This window comes from Canis aureus, chromosome 11, assembly GCF_053574225.1.
Source record: "Canis aureus isolate CA01 chromosome 11, VMU_Caureus_v.1.0, whole genome shotgun sequence".
Classification (NCBI taxonomy): Eukaryota; Metazoa; Chordata; class Mammalia; order Carnivora; family Canidae; genus Canis; species Canis aureus.
Genome location: NC_135621.1, coordinates 70,105,872 through 70,124,247, shown reverse-complemented (window position 1 = coordinate 70,124,247; position 18,376 = coordinate 70,105,872). Strand labels below are relative to the sequence as shown.

General features: G+C 44.3%; 1 protein-coding gene and 1 long non-coding RNA gene across 13 annotated transcripts in view; one reads left to right on the top strand and one right to left on the bottom strand.

Annotated features, from left to right (window-relative positions):
- Window positions 1-1,268: 1,268 nt before the first annotated feature.
- Window positions 1,269-12,720, bottom strand: LOC144324315 (uncharacterized). 11 transcript variants are annotated; one of them, XR_013389851.1, is made up of 5 exons: window positions 11,557-11,808; window positions 11,436-11,475; window positions 10,002-11,375; window positions 7,278-7,399; window positions 1,269-2,489 (listed from the first exon to the last, which is right to left on the bottom strand). It is a non-coding gene; the product is annotated as an uncharacterized LOC144324315 (long non-coding RNA). The 11 variants fall into 11 exon arrangements; XR_013389858.1 differs by lacking the exons at window positions 11,436-11,475; window positions 11,557-11,808 and adding an exon at window positions 12,577-12,720 and having other exon boundaries at window positions 10,002-10,170; XR_013389857.1 differs by having other exon boundaries at window positions 1,269-2,138; window positions 2,377-2,489; window positions 10,002-11,575.
- The window catches only part of C1D (C1D nuclear receptor corepressor), an 18,895-nt gene continuing 12,848 nt past the window's right edge, over window positions 12,330-18,376 (top strand). The window contains exon 1 of one of the 2 annotated variants that reach the window (XM_077915681.1): window positions 12,330-12,411. The gene's annotated coding sequence lies outside the window, so the exon portion shown is untranslated. Of the gene's footprint in view, window positions 12,412-12,670; window positions 12,808-18,376 lie in introns of those variants that run through there. The other variant, XM_077915682.1, reaches the window with a different exon arrangement.

Here is an 18,376-nt window from a genome sequence, read left to right as displayed (position 1 = left end):
AGGAGAGGGCGGTGTGGAGCACTGAGTGCTTACTCAGGGGGTTGCCGGGGGTAAGAAGTCACTTTAGTATCACACATTTTGGCTAAGGACAGATCATAGAGTCTAAATTGTATGCGGCTAGGTTTTCCAAATTCAGAAAACGCTGATGACGACGCTTAAAGCTTCCTTTCTAATAAACTATATACATGAATATTAAGTGTGTGGGCTGCCTATTATTCTGTTTCAAGAAGAAAAACCCCCTAAAACAAACAAAACTATGTCCCCTAGAGAATTTTAGTTAGACCTTTGGAAAGAAAATCAAATGAAACAAATGGGATGTTTGTTCTCTTTTCTAAATAGAGAATGCCTTTTCTCTAAATAAATATTAACTCCGCATATTTTTATAATCATACCGTGGTCAACTGTCTAGTTAATTTTCTTCTCAAGCTTATTATTATTATTATTATTATTATTATTATTATTATTATTATTATTTATAATAGACTCCTAAGTCCAAATAAAAGAAAACAGCTTTTTAAAAAAGTATATTGAAATGTAGCACGATATTCTGTTAAAGGGGTTCTTTAATCCAGCCATTGGTTCAACAGGTTTGTGTGTATAACCGGCTAAGTTTAGGTCAAAGTGAAATGATTAGGTCTTTCAAGCAACCACTCGCAGGACTTGGACACTAAAGCTTTAAGAGATGGGAACTCAGCGGAACCACCGAGAAAAACAGGGTATATTCCTGCGGGTTCCATGAAGACCAGATCCAAGGGCGGCACCAAGATGGATACATCATCGTGTTTGAGAGGAGAGAGGAAGTTTGCAGAGCATTTCCATATAGAGGTTATAGCAGAAGACTGTGCTTACAGCTGGTGCTCAATAAATGAAATGCCAAGAATAAGGCCCTTAAAGGTTGTGTGAGGGCTTGATGTGAGCCGATATGTGAGGTTCTGGTGCTTTGCTGTAGCCGGTGGGTTCTCTGCGTAGTTCACGGAGCTCTGAGGATGACGACTTAGAGGTGGGGAGCGAGAAGTAGTGTGGACGGTCATGGCTTCTAGGTTATGCTTCTGAAACATCTGCTTATTTTTGTTGTTTCAAACTAGTGCTTTCAGTCCTGATACTTCCCATATGGCCCCGTTGTAGAGGGGTGGAGAATGTAGGGCAAAGTCAGGGAGTCTTTTTTACTGAAAATCTCCCCTTCCGCCCCTTGAAGAAGGTGAGGAACCTGAGTAGAGAGTGTGATGTCGGGGTTAAGACAGAGCAACCGCCATACATGACCGGTGAGGAAAAGTTTCAAATCCAAATATTTATTATGTAGTGAATACAATTATTTAAGGTCACAAGAACTTTACACTATTCTTTTTCTTTCTCCTTAAAAATGCCATTAAAATTTATGTATTTATTTATTTATTTAAGAGAGAGAGAGAGAGAGAGAGAATGAGCATGAGCATGATGTGGGTGGGGTCAGGGAATCTCAAGTGAGATTTCAAGCAGATTCTACAGCAAGCACAGAACCCAACTGGGGCCTTGATCCTATGACCCTAAGGTCATGACCCCAGTCGAAATCATGAGTTGGATGCTCAACTGACCGAGCCACCCAGACGTCCCTTAAAAATGACATTTTGATTTGATCATGTAGCTATTAACTCTGAAAGAAGCTGATATTGGAAACATTGACTTGGAACTAGATTTTTCTGTTGCTTTTATTAAAAAAACAAAACAAAACAAAACAAAAAAAACCCAAAGGAATAGTGCAAAGAATCTCCAGTGTGAACTTCAGCCGTGAGATCTGAACCAACGATGCTCTAGGGAGCAAAGAAAAATGGAAATATCTTCACATCAATGTTGACTTAAATAGTAGTGATGGAGTCCTTTGCAAAGAAGCGAGACGCCCCAGCGTTTACTCAAGTGTGTCTGTTCTGTCCAAATCAGTTATGAGGGCAGTTATGGAGTTTCTTTAAAAATGTCCCTGCTTCTCAGTGGCCTTGATTCTCAGGGTGAAATCTTGTGGTGAAATCTTTTCCAGATCCTCTTCCCTGTAAGGGGCTGAGTGAGAGGAATCATGGAACGTGTTTGGAAATAGAGCTTCAGAACTCCTTCGGCCTCAGAGGACTTGCTCGGGGCAACATCTAACAAAACAAATTATGAAACACCCACTGTGGAAGAAGAAGAAGCGCTCCTTTAAGGTATGTTTAATTGAGCCAGTAACACACACGGAGGAACAGCCCAAAGCACTTGCGTTTCAATCTCCTGGCTCACTTCCTGGGCATACTGGGCATGTCCTAACAGCCTCATAAAACACAACCAATTGTCTCTTATTTCGTAATTAGCATCTTGTAAAGTTGACAGTGTGGTTATGATTGGATCGAGCCAGAAACGAATTCCCACTTTTACCTGCACAGAACATAGCCTCCTCACGGGAACTAAAGGAATAGCGTGCACAGGAGAGGAGGAGCTGCCCACTACGTGAAGACGAAGCACAAATGTTATCAGGAGCTCCTTAAAACCTTTAGAGAAGAAAATAACAAAAGTAAGCCGGATCTTAGCTCTATGCATGATTCCTTAGTCTGCTTAGTCAGCTGCCTCCTCCTTCACAGAAGACTGGCTGGGTACAAGCAGAGTCAGAAGAATCAAGTCCCAGGTGCAAGTTTACCTTCTTTTCATAGATTATCTCATTTAATCCTACCAACCAACCACCAGGAAGATACGACGACCGTCTCCTTTTACGGGTGAGGGAAACAAAGCACAGAGAGGGAACGTAGCTCGTCGGAGTTCACAAAGTCATTAAGTTCTGTGCTGGGGTTACAACCTGGAATTCTGACTTTGTGGTTGTGCTTCGTACCACTACACCACACTACACTGCCTTTTCTTCTGCTAAACTCTTTTTTTTTCTTTCTTTCTTTCTTTTAAGGAAGATTTCTGTCCAGTGTGGGGCTTGAACTCATGACCCCAAGATCAAGAGTTGCATGCCCTGCCAACTGAGCCAGCCGGGTGCCCCTCTGCTAAACCCTTAAAGCAATGTTTCTCAAGTTGGGCTCCAAAGACACATTTTCAGGGACTCTGGAATTCTGTGAGAATTAGCATTTTCTATGATCTTATCTTTTGTTTTAATCTGAAAAAAAAATTAACATAAGCATGTTTGCGGAATCACATCATAATTGGGTATGGGCCTATGTTGTAACTTCTTTTTGCCTATGTAAATTCCTGCCTCCTGTGAAGCCACAGACTTGGCGAGAGAAGGATTTAGTCATTAAGGTCACATGCCTCTGACGGTCTTATGATATACTCCACGGAAGGAAGAAAATCTCTAAATACAGTCTGTATCCCATGTTGGGGTCTTTTCCTTTTTTTCATTGGCTGTCAATTCTCAGTGGCTGTTTTGGTTCCCTAATTTTTTATGTATTTTCAGTGTAGGAGAAGTGGAGATATGGGATTCTCTGCCTTCCCAATATTATCTGTATTCCTACAGTTATGATGTTGAAAAATTACGAGGATTCCGTTGGGATAGGTGCTTTAAAAGAGAAAGTTTGTCTTAAGGCGCTAAGTGAGGCCCTTGGGAAAACTGGTACAGCCTTCATATGTTTCTGAACAAATGAATCTCTTTGTGGTTATGTTGTCAAAGTGAGAAAAGAATGTCATGTCATGCCACCTAAGTAATTTTGAAATAAACTTTTCATTTTGTAATATGTTAGATTTATAGAATAGCCACAACTATAGTAGAGTTCTTGTCTATTTCTTACCAGTTTCCACTAACGGCAATTCTCAACTTACACATTTGTCAAAACTAAGATATTGATACTTACACATTTTTTAAATTAATAATTAATTAATTAATTAATTAATTTATTAAGATTTTATTTATTTATTCATGTCAGACACACAGAGAGAGGAAGAGACACAGGCAGAGGGAGAGGCAGGCTCCATGCAGGGAGCCCGATGTAGGACTCGATCCCGGGACCCGGGGATTATGACCTGAGCCGAAGGCAGATGCTCAATCACTCAGCCACCCAGGCAGCCCTTACACATTACTTTTAACTAAATTCCAGATTTTATACAGATTTCACCAATTTTTTTCTGTTCCAGGATCCAATTCAGGAGACCACACTGCATTTATCTTCTAATAATTGTGTCAGAAATATTAAATAATTATTTTAAAGATTTATTTATTTGTTTGAGAGAGAGAGAGTGCGCTTGAGCAGTGGGAGGGGCAGAGGGAGAGGAGAAGCAGACTCCCCACTGAGTGTGGAGCCTGACACAGGATTTGATCTCACAACCTGGAGATCATGACTTCGGCTGAAACCATGAGTTGGAAGCTTAAGCAACTGAGACACTCAGGTGCCCCTGTCAGAGGTATTTTAAACAAAAATCTCAACTAATATTTGATTCTTTCTTCATTCTAAGAATCAGTATGTTGCAGTTATACAACAAACATTTTGTTAATATATCATGAAATAAATGTTTAATAATACCCTTTCTTCCAATTTTCAAATCGGAGTACAAATCAAAACATTTCTTACACAATTTACTACCAAATTTTACTTAAGTATGGAAATTTAATTTTAACTAGTCTTTTCCTCTTACTATGTTTAGATAGCTAGTTGGCTAGAGGGGTTTCTTTAAAATACATAAGACAAAAAAAATAAAATAAAAAAATAAAATACATAAGACAGGCTATTAGGATCTATAGATAAAAAGAGTAAGTTTGATGTCTGTATAACCAGAACTATGTACAATGTGCACATCCATTCTTTGAGCTAAAAATTAACAAATTGATAAAACAAAAATAGTTTTGATGCATTACAGAACCTTCAGATGAATACCTGGACAGTAAAGCACTGTCAGATGGTAATCACTCTCTGCCTGCCTCTTGATACACAAACGTATACCTTCAAACAGATATGCAGTGTTATGATAAAAAAAGTAAAGTTTCTTTTTTTTTTTAAGATTTTATTTTATTTACTCATGAGAGATACAGAGCGAGAGAGAGAGAGAGAGGCAGAGACACAGGCAGAGGGAGAAGCAGGCTCCATGCAGGGAGCCCGACGTGGTACTCGATCCCGGGACTCCAGGATCACGCCCTGGGCCAAAGGCGGTGCTAAACTGCTGCGCCACCGGGGCTGCCCTAAAGTTTTCATTTATTTCAGCAGTATTATATTTCACCACTATCACCTTTATAATATTATGAAATAAACCTCACTGAATATGTAGCTTACATATCAGGGGTAAGGTACTTAATACAGTTTTTTTTTTTAACCTTTACATTTTTTTGGTTCAATAAATAACTTGTCATATCCAGGAAAATGAACACTTTCCAAGAAGCCAAACTCACTCCTCTTCCTCTTTATATATTTTTTACTGAACTGTGGCAGTTAGCTAGTGTACTATATGGCAGACAGCTCTATGCATTTATGTCTTTGCTGTCTGAAGAATTCAGCTAAGTTGGCCTACCTCCTGATCTTGACCTGAACTCACGTGTCTGGGCACGGGCTATGAGGCAGCTGGTTTGGCTGGGCTTAGTGGGATGACTGGGTTCTGCTCCACATGACTCTCACTTTCCTCCTGGGCTAATGGACTAGCTGGGTCTATCCTCCTCATTTTGATGGTAGAAGCACAAAGCAAGCCCAGGTTTTCATGCTTCCTCTTGCATCACATACACTATTGCTCCATTGGCCAAAACAAAGCAAATGGCCAAACTTCTAATCAAAGGGTGAGAAAAGATATCCTACATCCTGATGGGAGGAATAGCAAAGTCACCTGGAAAAAGGCACAGAGACAGAGACGGCTGCAAATGTATTGATCAACCACCAGCTTCTTTCAAGGATTTAGCCGTCTCGTAACGGGGGCCTATGTCACAATGTTGGAAACTCAGTACAGCCTGGGTTTGTAAGGAATACATACAGAAACATTTCAAAGCCTGAAATTGCAAAATACAGCACCTAACTTCTGTCATAAAGTTTAGCAAAAGCAATCAGTAGGGTGGAAATCATGATTTACAGGTTTTATAGACCCGGTTAGCACTTAACTGAATCACACATGCCCACATCACTGATGAGGACTGATTTCTCAGTCTTGGACCACCTAAGAATGCCCTTTCCTTTTATATCCTTGATCGTCATTCCGGAAAATTCAGGTTATTCTTCATGTGGGAATGGCAGGAGGCAGAGGGCTACATGCAATTCAGAGAATGGATTCATTCTGAGTAATAAACGTATTTATTTTCATCATGCCTATAAACACTGACTTTTTTTTGAAGGATGTTATTATGTGGCAAGGTTTCAGGGTATTTTTAAGAGGTATGACAGGAATCAATTTCTTAAATAAGCACTGAATTATCACAGCTACTTTTTTTCCAAATGGATAATTCTAGGGAGGTTTAAAAATCCTGTCTTTACTCCATTTTGTGATGTAAATAATTTAGGATAATAAAGCAGAGTGAGGTGAAGATGAATGTTATGGTCTGAATTTTTGTGTCTTCCCCAATCATATGCTGAAATCCTAATGCCCAAGGTGATGGTGCTAGAAGCTGGGGCCTTTGGGAGGTGATGAGGTCATGAAGGAGGAGTCCTTATGATGGGATTAGGACTTTTAAACAAGGTCTGAGAAAACTCCCTTCTGCCTTCCCCAAGTGAGAAGACAAGAAGTTGACAGCTTCACCCAACCTTACTGACACCCTGATCTCAGACTTTCAGATTCCATAATTGTGGGAAGTAGTTGTCCATTGTTTATAAGGCGCCCAGTCTGTGGCATTTTGTTATGAGAGGACTAGGACAATACGGGAAAAAAAATGTAACTTTTCTGTGTACTTAGCATGACTTATGAGCTGACAACCTAGCTTAAATTTTCCCACCCCACCCGATGTTTCAAATGAATCAAGTACTCACAACACTCAGAAAACAAAACAACAGCAATAACGACCAAAAAAAAAAAAAAAAAAAAAAGGAAGAAAGAAAGAAAGCACAAAAAAATAGAAGAGGAAGCGGCTTATTTATTTGGGTTAATTAGACAAGCAGTAAAGATAGTGATGGCATCAATTGCTTATCACCTAGACTCTCCTACCCTTGGTTTCAAGATAGAATATTTTTACCATCTGGGCATTGTTCCTCAGGGTGTCATGAAAACACTAATGACTTCCCCTGAACTAACCTAATTTGCTCCTAAATTCTTGTAATTTCTCTGTTTCTTAGAGCAGGAGTCAAATCAGGCAGAGTTAGATTGCAGATTGTCTTCTGAACTAGCAAGTCAGCCCCAAATGGGGCTGGGCTTACATGCGGGCATTTCCATCCCTCAGTACTTACCTGTCTGAGCACAGCTTACTCTCCATCAGTCCCTCTCCTGCAAGGCTGGAGGATGGAGGGGAGTTCTCAGGGAGCTGAGTGGTAAAGCTGCCTCACTTGCTTGTTTATTCTCAATATCCAGCCTGAGAAGTAGAGAGAGAGTGATTTAGCCACTTTTTGGCTCAATGACTAAGCTAGTCAATGAGATAATCAATTGATCCCATTGATTAACGAACGAGAACAAACTTCCAAACGCTGATGCGGACCCAGTTCACAGTTGTTTTTGTTTTTTTTTATAATTTTTTTTTAACTTTTATTTATAATAGGCACACAGTGAGAGAGAGAGAGAGAGAGGCAGAGACACAGGCAGAGGGAGAAGCAGGCTCCATGCACGGGGAGCCTGACGTGGGATTCGATCCCGGGTCTCCAGGACCGCGCCCTGGGCCAAAGGCAGGCGCCAAACTGCTGCGCCACCCAGGGATCCCTCACGGTTGTTTTTGAATTCATGATTTACGAAACAAAGAAACAAAGCTTGCTACTGGAATGTAAACCTTAGTATGGCCTGCACTTTACTTTTCAAAATTGAAGGAGGCGATGGGGATGGCGCTGGGCGATATTCTGCACAGTAATATTTCATACGTATAGACCATAACCTGTGGTGTTTTTTTCATCCCGGGTCCTTAAAGGTCACAAACAAGACACGAGTCTTGTAAATAAACCACCCAGAAAGCGAAAGGGCTGCATTTCAGAGAAGGCTCTTCCTCTCTGGTCTCCCATCCATCATGCTTTTGTATCTCCCTCCCTTGCTTCTCCCTCCTTCTTTTTCTTTTCTAAATTTATAGACATGTTGCAAGAATAATACAATGAACTGTCTCATATTGTTCACCTAGATTCACCGATTATAAACCAAACACTTGGGGCACCTGGGTGGCTCAGTTGGTTAAGTGTTTGACTCTTGGTTTTGGCTCAGGTCACAATCTCATGGATCTTGAGATCAAGTCCCACGTTGGGCTCCATGCTCAGCGGGGAGTCAGCTTGAAGATTCTCTCTCTCTAACTCCCGCCCCCCCCACTCTCTCTCTCTCAAATGGATAAATCTTTTTTTTTTTTTTTTTTATGATAGTCACAGAGAGAGAGAGAATGGCAGAGACACAGGCAGAGGGAGAAGCAGGCTCCATGCACCAGGAGCCTGACGTGGGATTCGACCCCGGGTCTCCAGGATCGCGCCCTGGGCCAAAGGCAGGCACCAAACCGCTGCACTACCCAGGGATCCCTCAAATGGATAAATCTTTAAAAAAAATAAACCAAACACTTTGCCACATCTGATATCTCTCTTCACATGTAATTACTATTATTATTACTATTACTATTTTTTCAGAACTCTTTGTTTTTTTTTTTTTTTCAGAACTCTTTGAGAGTAAATTGCAGACAACGTGGCCCTTTACCCCTAATCTAAATATTTTAGCACGCATCTCCTGGGAGTGACAACATTCTCTAACATAATCATAGTGCAATTATCAAATACAACAAACTTAACATAGATTTAATACTATTATTCGATATAAACTCTACATTCAATTTCACCAACTTTCCTGATAATATTCTTTGTAGAGGTCTTTTTTTTTCCTTCATTGATTCTGGATCCGATCCAGGATCACACATTGCCTTTTGCTGTCATGTCTCTCTAGTTTCTCTCTCTCTCTCTCTCTCTCTCTTTTTTTTTAAGATTTTATTTATTTAATCACGAGAGACACACAGAGAGAGAGAGAGGGAGACACAGGCAGAGGGAGAAGCAGTCTCCATGTAGGGAGCCCGATGCGGGACTCGATCCCGGGTCTCCAGGATCACGGCCTGGGCCAAAGGTGGCACTAAACTGCTGAGCCACCCGGGCTGCCCTAGTTTCTCAATCTAGGACAGTTTTTTTTTTTTTTCTTTCATGACAAACATTTCTGAAATAGAGCTTTTTTTTTTTTTTCCTTTTTCTTTTTTTTTAAGAATGTCCCTCACTTTGGGTGTGTTTGGTATTTCCTGAGGATCAGATTTCAGATAATACCCTTTCGGCAGGTATAATACATTAAATGATAGTGTGGTCTTAATGCATCATCAAAGAAGGCATGAGATGTCAGTTTGTCCCATTGTGATGCTAAAATAGAACACTTGGTTTTATATCTACCAGATTTAGCCATTGTAAAATCATTTTTACTTTCATAATCAAAAAATAACCTGTGATGAGGTGTTTTAAGGTGGTATATATGTCCTGCTCTCCATCAAACTTTCACCTAACAGTTTTTGCATCTACTGATGCATCTCACCTGAGTTTATTATTATTATGATGGCTGTAAAAATGGTGACTCTTTTGTTATTATCCAGAAGATAGAAAAAAAATTCTATTTAATTATTAATTGGGAGCCTGATTTTGTTATACATAATTTGAATACTAAGACCTAAGAAGTTTCCTAAATTCCACATCAGAATTTTCTATTTCTGTCAACATTAGAATTTTCTAATTTCCTTTTTTTTTTTAGTGATAATACTGCATAGTGGTAATTCCTGTAATGAATAATTAATGTTTATTAAATGCTTATGTGCTGGGCACTATAGAAAGCACTTATGGTGCCTCATTTGTCTCACAGTTATTATTAGCTTTATTTTGCCAATGAGAATAGGAAGGATCATGAGAGGTTAAATACCTGGCCTAAGGTCGCATAGCTAGTTTGTCCCGAACAGCTAGTTTTGCATCACTCACCGTCGTTTGTGCTGTGAAGTAATCAAATGGGAAGGAATTGCTCTGCCCTGGGAATGTGGTCAGCGCCTTTGCTTCCAGTTCCAAGGCCAGCTCTACTGTTAAATATTGAGTCTCTTTCATTGCAGCCACGAGCTGGAGGATTCAACTAGCACGGAGGTCAATTCAGTCTCTGATGTGAAATAGCAGAACAGAAACTGTGATGTAGCACAAAGCAGTGGTTTTCAAATGCTACCAGGAGGCATTTTTTCCCCTTTTGTGACCAGAGGTTTTGGATGAGTTTCCTTTTTTATCCTCCCCCATTCCCCCACCCCCACCAGTTTTACTGAGATGGAGTTGGCCTGAAATACTGTATGCATTTAAGGCATACAGTACAATGGTTTCATATACGCACATCACATATCACAAGTTACAAACGCGAAAATGATGTTCTTCGTTGTTTACAGTAGCCCCCACCTTGTCCTTAGAGAATATGGTCCGAGGCCCAACACCCGCCCCCATGCCTGACACTGCAGATATGCAGTATGTACTGTTTTTTCCTATTCATACGCATCTAAGATAAAGTTTAATCTGGGGACGCCTGGGTGGCTCAGTGGTTGAGCGTCTCCCTTTGGCTCAGGTCGTGATCCCCGGGTCGGGGATCCAGCCTGCTTCTCCCTCTGCCTGTGTCTCTGCCTCTCTCTGTGTCTCTCATGAATAAATAAATAAAATCTTTAAAAAGAAAAAGTTCAATCTGTAAACTAGCCACACTAAGAGATTAGCAGCATTAGCACAATTATAATATTTTTAAATTAAAAAAAAGATTTTATTTATTTAGTTGACAGAGAGCAAGAGAGCAGAAGCACGAGGAGTAGCAGAGGGAGAGGGAGAAGCAGGTTCCCTCGCTGAGCAGGGAGCCCAATGCGGGGCTCGATCCCATAACCACGTGGGGCTCAATCCCACCGATGCAGGGCTCAATGCCATAGAGGCGGGGCTCGATCCCATCGATGCAGGGCTCGATGCCATAACCACATGGGGCTCAATCCCATCGATGTGGGGCTCAATCCCATCAATGCGGGCTCGATCCCATGACCATACGGGGCTTGATCCCATAACCGTGGGATCATGACCTGAGCCCAAGGCAGACGCTTAACCCCCTGAGCCACCCGAGCCACCCGGGCGCCCTTATAACAATATATTGTAATGAAAGCTATGTAAATACGGTCTCTCAAAATACCCTACTGGGCTGCGCTGGCCCTTCTGGTGGTGCCACGAAATGGCAAAATGCCCGGGCGATGAGATGACGTGGCCTGAACGGCGGTAGGCACCTGCCGGCCTACGAATTCATCACAAGAAAGCAGGTGCTTGCAGACCGCGGCTGACCCCGGGTGACACCTGCTGACCCCGGGTGCCAACGTGTGCTGACTCCGGGTGACACCTGCTGACGCCGGGTAACACCTGCTGACCCCGGGTGACACCTGCTGACCCCGGGTAACACCTGCTGACTCCGGGTGACACCTGCTGACCCCGGGTGCCAACGCGTGCTGACCCCGGGTGACACCTGCTGACCCCGGGTAACACCTGCTGACTCCGGGTGACACCTGCTGACCCCGGGTGCCAACGCGTGCTGACTCCGGGTGACACCTGCTGACCCCGGGTAACACCTGCTGACCCCGGGTGACACCTGCTGACCCCGGGTAACACCTGCTGACCCCGGGTGACACCTGCTGACCCCGGGTGCCAACGCGTGCTGACTCCGGGTGACACCTGCTGACCCCGGGTGCAGACGCCTGCTGACCCTGGTTGCTGACGCCGGCTGACCTTGGGTGACCCCTGCTGACCCTGGTGCCGACGCCGGCTGACCCCGGTGACCCCTGCTGACCCCGGTGCCGAGGCCGACGCCGAGGCCGAGGCAGGCGAAGGCGCCGAGCGAGAGGCGAGGACAGCAGGTGGCTGCCGGCGAGCAGCGCTTCCCGCCGCAGCCCCACTGCGCGTGTCGAAGCCCGAGTTTTCGCGCAGGGACACGGTAAGGAAGGACCGAGGGCGCCTGCCGCGCTCTGCCTCGTCTCGGGGTCCTCGCCTCGCCGTGCGGCCCGAGCGGGAGTCGGCGCGGAGCCGCGAGCCCTCCCGGCCCCGGAAGGCGGGCTGCGGCCCACGGAGACCCGGCCCCGACGCGGTGCAGGCGGAGGCCGCGGGGGCAAACCGCGCGCGAACCGGGCCCGGCGGCTCACGCGGCTTCCTGCTGCCCGGGCCCGCCCCGCCCCCGCTGACCCCGCAGCCCCCGCCCGCCGCCCGCAGGGGCGCCCCGGAGCCGGCGCGGGGCGGGGCGAGCCGCCTGACGTCACCACGCGGCGCCGCCCGCGCCGCCGGCGCCTCTTTGACGTCACCGCCGCCCGACTGCTCTTCCCGGAGGCCGGCGCCGGAGGCCCGCGAGGTACGGCCGTTCGGAGCTGGGGGGGAGTTTCTCTCGTGTTTCTGCACAAGTTCGCCCCCTCGGGGAGCCCCCGCGGCTTTCACACGCCGGCTGGCCGCCAGGAGCGCCCGCACCCCCCCCCCGCTCACCTGGGCCCCTCACCGGCGCCCCCCCCCCCGGGCTCACCTGGGCCCCTCCCCACTCTCCATCCAGCCTGCAGGTGGTTTGCTGGTTTGTCTGCCGTTTCTCCCTGGTCAGCTCCTCGGGCACCTCGGCAGGGGGAGGAGCCCTGAAGTGACGTCACAGCTGTCAGGGCCCCAGGGCCAGAGCGAACGCCGCGCCCGTGACGTCCACGAGGTCACCTGGTTGATGTATTTTCACGCCTCCGGAGGTCGAGGTGCCTCGGCCGAGGTTCAGGTGCCTTGAACGCGCCTCTGTTGGCCGCGACCCCGTGTCTGCGGGACGCAGGTGCCTGCCCCGCCAGCGAGCTCTGGGCGGCCTGATCCTGTGTCGGGCCGGGAGTCCCTGTGTCCTGACGACGCCGGGTCCCAGGAGCCGGGCAGGCATCTCCTGCTGAGACTCGGGAAGCCGCTTGCGGCTGCTGTTTGGTTGAAAGGTGGAATAACGGGCGTGCGGGCGGGGCTGCATCCCGGGGCTCCATCCCGGGGCGCCCATCGCGGGGGCTCCATCACCGGGGCTCCGTCACCGGACTCCATCCCGGGGCTGCATCCCGGGGCTCCATCCTGGGACGCCCATCCCGGGGCTCCATCCTGGGACGCCCATCCCGGGGCTCCATCGTGGGGCTCCCATCCCGGGGCTGCATCCCGGGGCGCCCATCCCGGGGCTCCATCCCAGGGGCTCCATCACCGGGGCTCCGTCACCGGACTCCATCCCGGGGCTGCATCCCGGGGCTCCATTCTGGGACGCCCATCCCGGGGCTCCATCCCGGGGCCCCATCGCGAGGTTCCATCACGGGGGCTGCATCCCGGGGCTCCATCCCAGGGGCTCCATCGCGGGGCGCCCATCGCGGGGGCTCCATCCCGGGGCTCCATCGCGGGGCTCCATCACCGGGGCTCTGTCACCGGACTCCATCCTGGGACTCCCATCGCAGGGGCTCCATACCGGGGCTCCATCCCGGGGCTCCATCGCGGGGCTCCCCCAAGGTGCCACGGGATGCTGTAGCGGCCTTCAGGTGCTGGCGCTGTCTGCGTCCCACTCAGAGGACGCTCTCAAGCGGTTCCTTACAGTTGTCTCAGCCACCGATTCCAAGCACTTGGGCCTTCCATATGTTTTTTTTTTTTTTTTCAATATGGGTTTATTTATTTATTTATTCATTCATTCATTCATTCATTCATTCATTCATGATAGAGAGAGAGAGAGGCAGAGACACAGGCAGAGGGAGAAGCAGGCTCCATGCAGGGAGCGGGAGGTGGGAGGTGGGACTGGATCCCGGGACCCAGGGGTCACGCCCTGGGACAAAGGCAGGCGCCCAACTGCTGAGCCACCCAGGGATCCCCACAATATGGTTTTGAATGGTCTACATTGGATCAGGATATTTGATCCTTTTCACTCTAGTAAATTAGTAAACTGTTGCTACCTGCAAATGTACTGACTGGTAATCGAGCCAAGCACTGTTCTAAAAGCTTTACCAATATTATTCATTTCACTTTTACGATAGCCCTATATACTGTTACTATTTTAGAGATGAGACTATTGTAGTAAGCAAATTCCCCGGTTCTGGAAGGTAGTTTTGCCGCTTCATAACTGTAATTTTGAAAACGCTTTGAGGTAAACACTAGCATTAATAATAGAAGTACATTCATTGTGTAATTTGATGTAGTTATTCATCTCAATTTTGAACGACCTTTTGTGATTTAGATCTTCTGCTATTGGACTTTGGGATAAATTTGGCTTTTTTGGAGGTCAGCACCTTTAAAAGGAAAAAGTCAATCTTAGGGATTTTACTGTAAGTTTGAAGGAGAATTATAGGTGGCATCGACACGGACTGTCTGCTAAAGGAGCAACATTATTGATAGACTGTTGTGTGTACTTTTCACCATTATTTTCTAAGATAATGCAGTACAAAGAGGTCATTATGGTAATAGAAATCTAGTGCAGCATCTGCAGATGTCCCTCTAGTTCCAAAAAAATTATAAATTGCATTGTTTTTCTGGCTTAGTTCATAATCATATGTAACTCTACTTAGCATAGGAGTGGAAGTAGCCCTAGAATGTACATTATGGTATATTTTTGTTTTGGATCTATGTGGTGACTTCCTAATATCTTTAAGTACAGACTGATCTCATATTAAGATTCCCCAAGGTTTGTCCCCAGTTTGCTTTCTTTGGTTTTGGACAGGTAGCAAACAGTTACATGTACCTAATATGTGGGAAGACCTTACATTAGTCATGTGCAGATGCAAATGTCATGCAGAGTAAGTCTTGCCTTGAAGGAACAGCATAGAGGATAAGTAACCAGTGGAATGCTCTGGGCAGAGGGGTGTCAGGACCTGATTTAGCTTTTTAACAGTATCACTTTGGCTGCTATGTTAAGAATAGATTGTTGGAGAGTGTGGTAGGCAAAAGCCAAGAGACTAAATAGGAAGGTGTTGTAATAATTCAGTGAGATTATACTGACTTCATAGGGTGAAAAGAAGTGAGCGCGGTGAGAGGCAGTTCAATTTTGGATGTATTTTGTCGGTAAAGGTAACAGATTTGTTTATGGATTGAACATGGATTGTAAGAGTGAAATAATTGCCAGGATCTGGAGCTCGAGCAACTAGAAGGATGGAATTGCCATGAACTAAGGAGTGAAAAACTAAGGAGCCAGTTTGTGGGGGAAGATTAGAAGTTGCGTTATGACATGTTAGGTTTGAGATGACTGTAAGTCATCCAAGTGGAGATGTCGAGTTACCCAACCTGGAGTTCATTGTGGCGAGGGAGTTCATTGCTGGAAAAGAACATTTGGGAGTTGTCAGTGAACAGATGGTATTTAAAATAGGGAGACTGGAGATAATCACCAAAGAAGTGAATGTACAGAAAAGAAAAGTAGTACAAGACCTGAGTCCTTAGGCATCTTAGCCTTTATAGATTTGGGGAGATGAAGAACCAGGAAAGGAGACAGAATGAATGAATCACTGGTGAGAAACAAGGACTGTTTTGAGAGTCTAGTGTTGTAGGATTCAGGGCTGAATGAATAGTGTGATCATTTTTGTCGAATGCAATGAACAAATGGATCAAGTAAAATGAGGTTTGACACCATCGGATTTATCGAGATACATGAGAAGGAGTATGACTGATGAATATATAATAAGTCTGGAGAACCTTGGGAGCAAAGAAGAGATACTTTTGTTTGGGAGCTATGGAAGCCTTTTGATGCTGGTTTAAAGAATTGATGTTTCACTAGGCTCAGAATACAAGGGGTGCAGTGTGAGGATGGGGTACTCCAGCCAGAGGGAAAGGCCTTACTTTTTCCCTTCAAGGCCATACTTCCCAGTCAGTTGTTTTAAGGATGCTTTTGCAAGTCCTTGCTCAGCCATTCCCTCATTCTGGATAGCTATTCTTGCTCTAGGCCTACAGAACACTACTAAAGAAATTCACAGAAGACACGATTTAATGTTAGTTATCCTCAACCAGATCCTTGCTCCGTTCCCTGACAATTCTTTTATTTATCCCTATTCCTCCTAGCACATAATCTACAGTGCCATGTAAATGAATAATGTTTACTGAGCACTTACTACATGCTGGGCACTGAGGATTCGTTTATTTAATAGATACTTATGTAGCATCTATGACATGCTGCCATGATACTTGGAATATACTAATGAGCAAAGACTTGCCCTGTACCAGGCTTACAGTCTAGCGTGGATGGTGGACAATCATCAGATAATCACAGAAATACAAAATTATAACAATGATAGGGAGAAACCGGGATGCCGCGAGACTCTGTAACATGTGGATATGACTTGATCTGAGTGATGAGCGAGCTGGGTTAAGTAGGCAAAAAATGGTGGTGACTGGGAGTCCTCACAATTCTAGGAGTTCTAAGAGAACAAGACTGTAGAGGCGTATGTACCACGAGAATAGGGAGAAAATGGCTAGAAAATTTATGTGTAGAAAAAGGAATCTATTCATATGGTTCTTTGAATATAATAGGGCTAAAGAATGTAAGTTTGAGGGGCACCTGGGTGGCTCAGTGGTTGAGTGTCTGCCTTTAGCTCAGGTTGTGGTCCTGGGAGTGAGTCCTGCATCAGGCTCCCTGCAAGGAGCCTGCTTCTCCCTCTGCCTGTGTCTCTGCCTCTCTCTGTGTCTCTGATGAATAAATAAATAAAATCTTAAAAAAAAATAATATAGGTTTGATTTTAGCTGCTAAGTTGGGGGAAATGACACTTTATCTGGCATATTTGGGAATAAATTCAAAGTTTCAGATAATTGGAAAAATTATTAAATGTAAATATGTATAATTATTATGTTGTATCTATTATTGTTTAAAAATCATAATTCTGAGAGTATGACATAAAATGTGCTCCCTTATCTTCCTGCTTTTTGGTTTCCCAGAAGTAGCCATAGTTAGCAGCTACTTTTATATCCTTTAAGACATTTACATGCATATCCAAATATGCCTCTATACTTTTTTTCTTAAAAACAAGTGGGTTGTATTAGATATGCTGTTCAGTTTTTGTTCACTTAATATATCTCAGGAATTTGTTCTCTACTTCATACTTTTTCACTGCCTCAGAGTATTTTATTGAATGTGACTATATCATAATTTATTTAACCAGTTCCTGTTAATAGGCATGCAGATTGTTCTCTGCTTTCAAGTTTCAGTATTTCAAAGAGTGTTTCCGTAGATGTCCTTGAACATTATCTTGTATGAAAACGTACTCTTTGGGAAGTAAAATTGCTGGGTCAAAGAATTTGAACATACATAATTTTGAAGCACAGTGCCAGATTCCCAGCAACCCCCTTACTTATTTTACACTCCAGTTAATAGTAAATGAGAGGCTGTTTCTCCTCACCTTTGCGCATATTAGATACTATCAATCTTTTTAATTTTTGCTTGTTAGATGAAAAGTGACATCTTGTTTTAGCAATTTATGTTTCTTTGATTATAAGATTGAGTAGCTTTATGTTTATTGGTCATCTGGATTCCTTTATATTTGAGCTCCTGATTTTCTTGTTCTTTTTTATTTTGGATTGTAGATATTCTTTTCATTGTTAATTGATTTGTTGAGGTTCCTTTTTATCTCTCTTTGTGTTGCAAACATTTTCCCTGGTTTTACATGTGACTTTCGACTTGTTTTGTTGGTTTATTTATTCATTTTTGCATGCACACATTTTTAGGAGGGCCAGATAAAGTATAGGGCATCAGAATTTTTTTTAGAACAAAATTTGTGACATTACTGAAATAATCAGACATTCTGAAATGTCAGCCTTTGTTGGAAATGTTAGTAATACAGACCTCATTTGAGGCCACAGTATCTGTTTTGTTTTTATAAGTATTGTTCAGTAACTTACAGATCTGATGAGTGCACTCAGTAACCTAGCTTCCCTTTACCTCCCAATTATACTTGGAATTGAAACGGGAGATAATAGAGCTGCTTAAGTATTCCAGACTGTACTTGATGTTTAGGTGTTACCCAGTTTATGAACTGAGTTAGTTCTAACTATTCTAAACATTAGTTTGTGAGTTAGATATGTAATTTCACTATAGAAATAATGTGCATAGGTTCTTTTTTAAAAAGCTTTATTATTTTGAGAGAGAGAGAGAGAGTGCATGAGCACAATGTGGGAGGAGGGGCAGAGGGAGAGAATCTTTTTAAGCAGACTTCCCGCTTAGAGAGGAGCCCAACTCAGGGCTCTGTCCCACAACCCATGAGATCACGACCTGAGCTGAAATCAAGAGTCAAGACGCTTAACCAGCTGAGCCACCCAGGTGCCCCTGTACATAGGTTCTTACCTCAGCCCTCAACAGTGTAATTAACTCA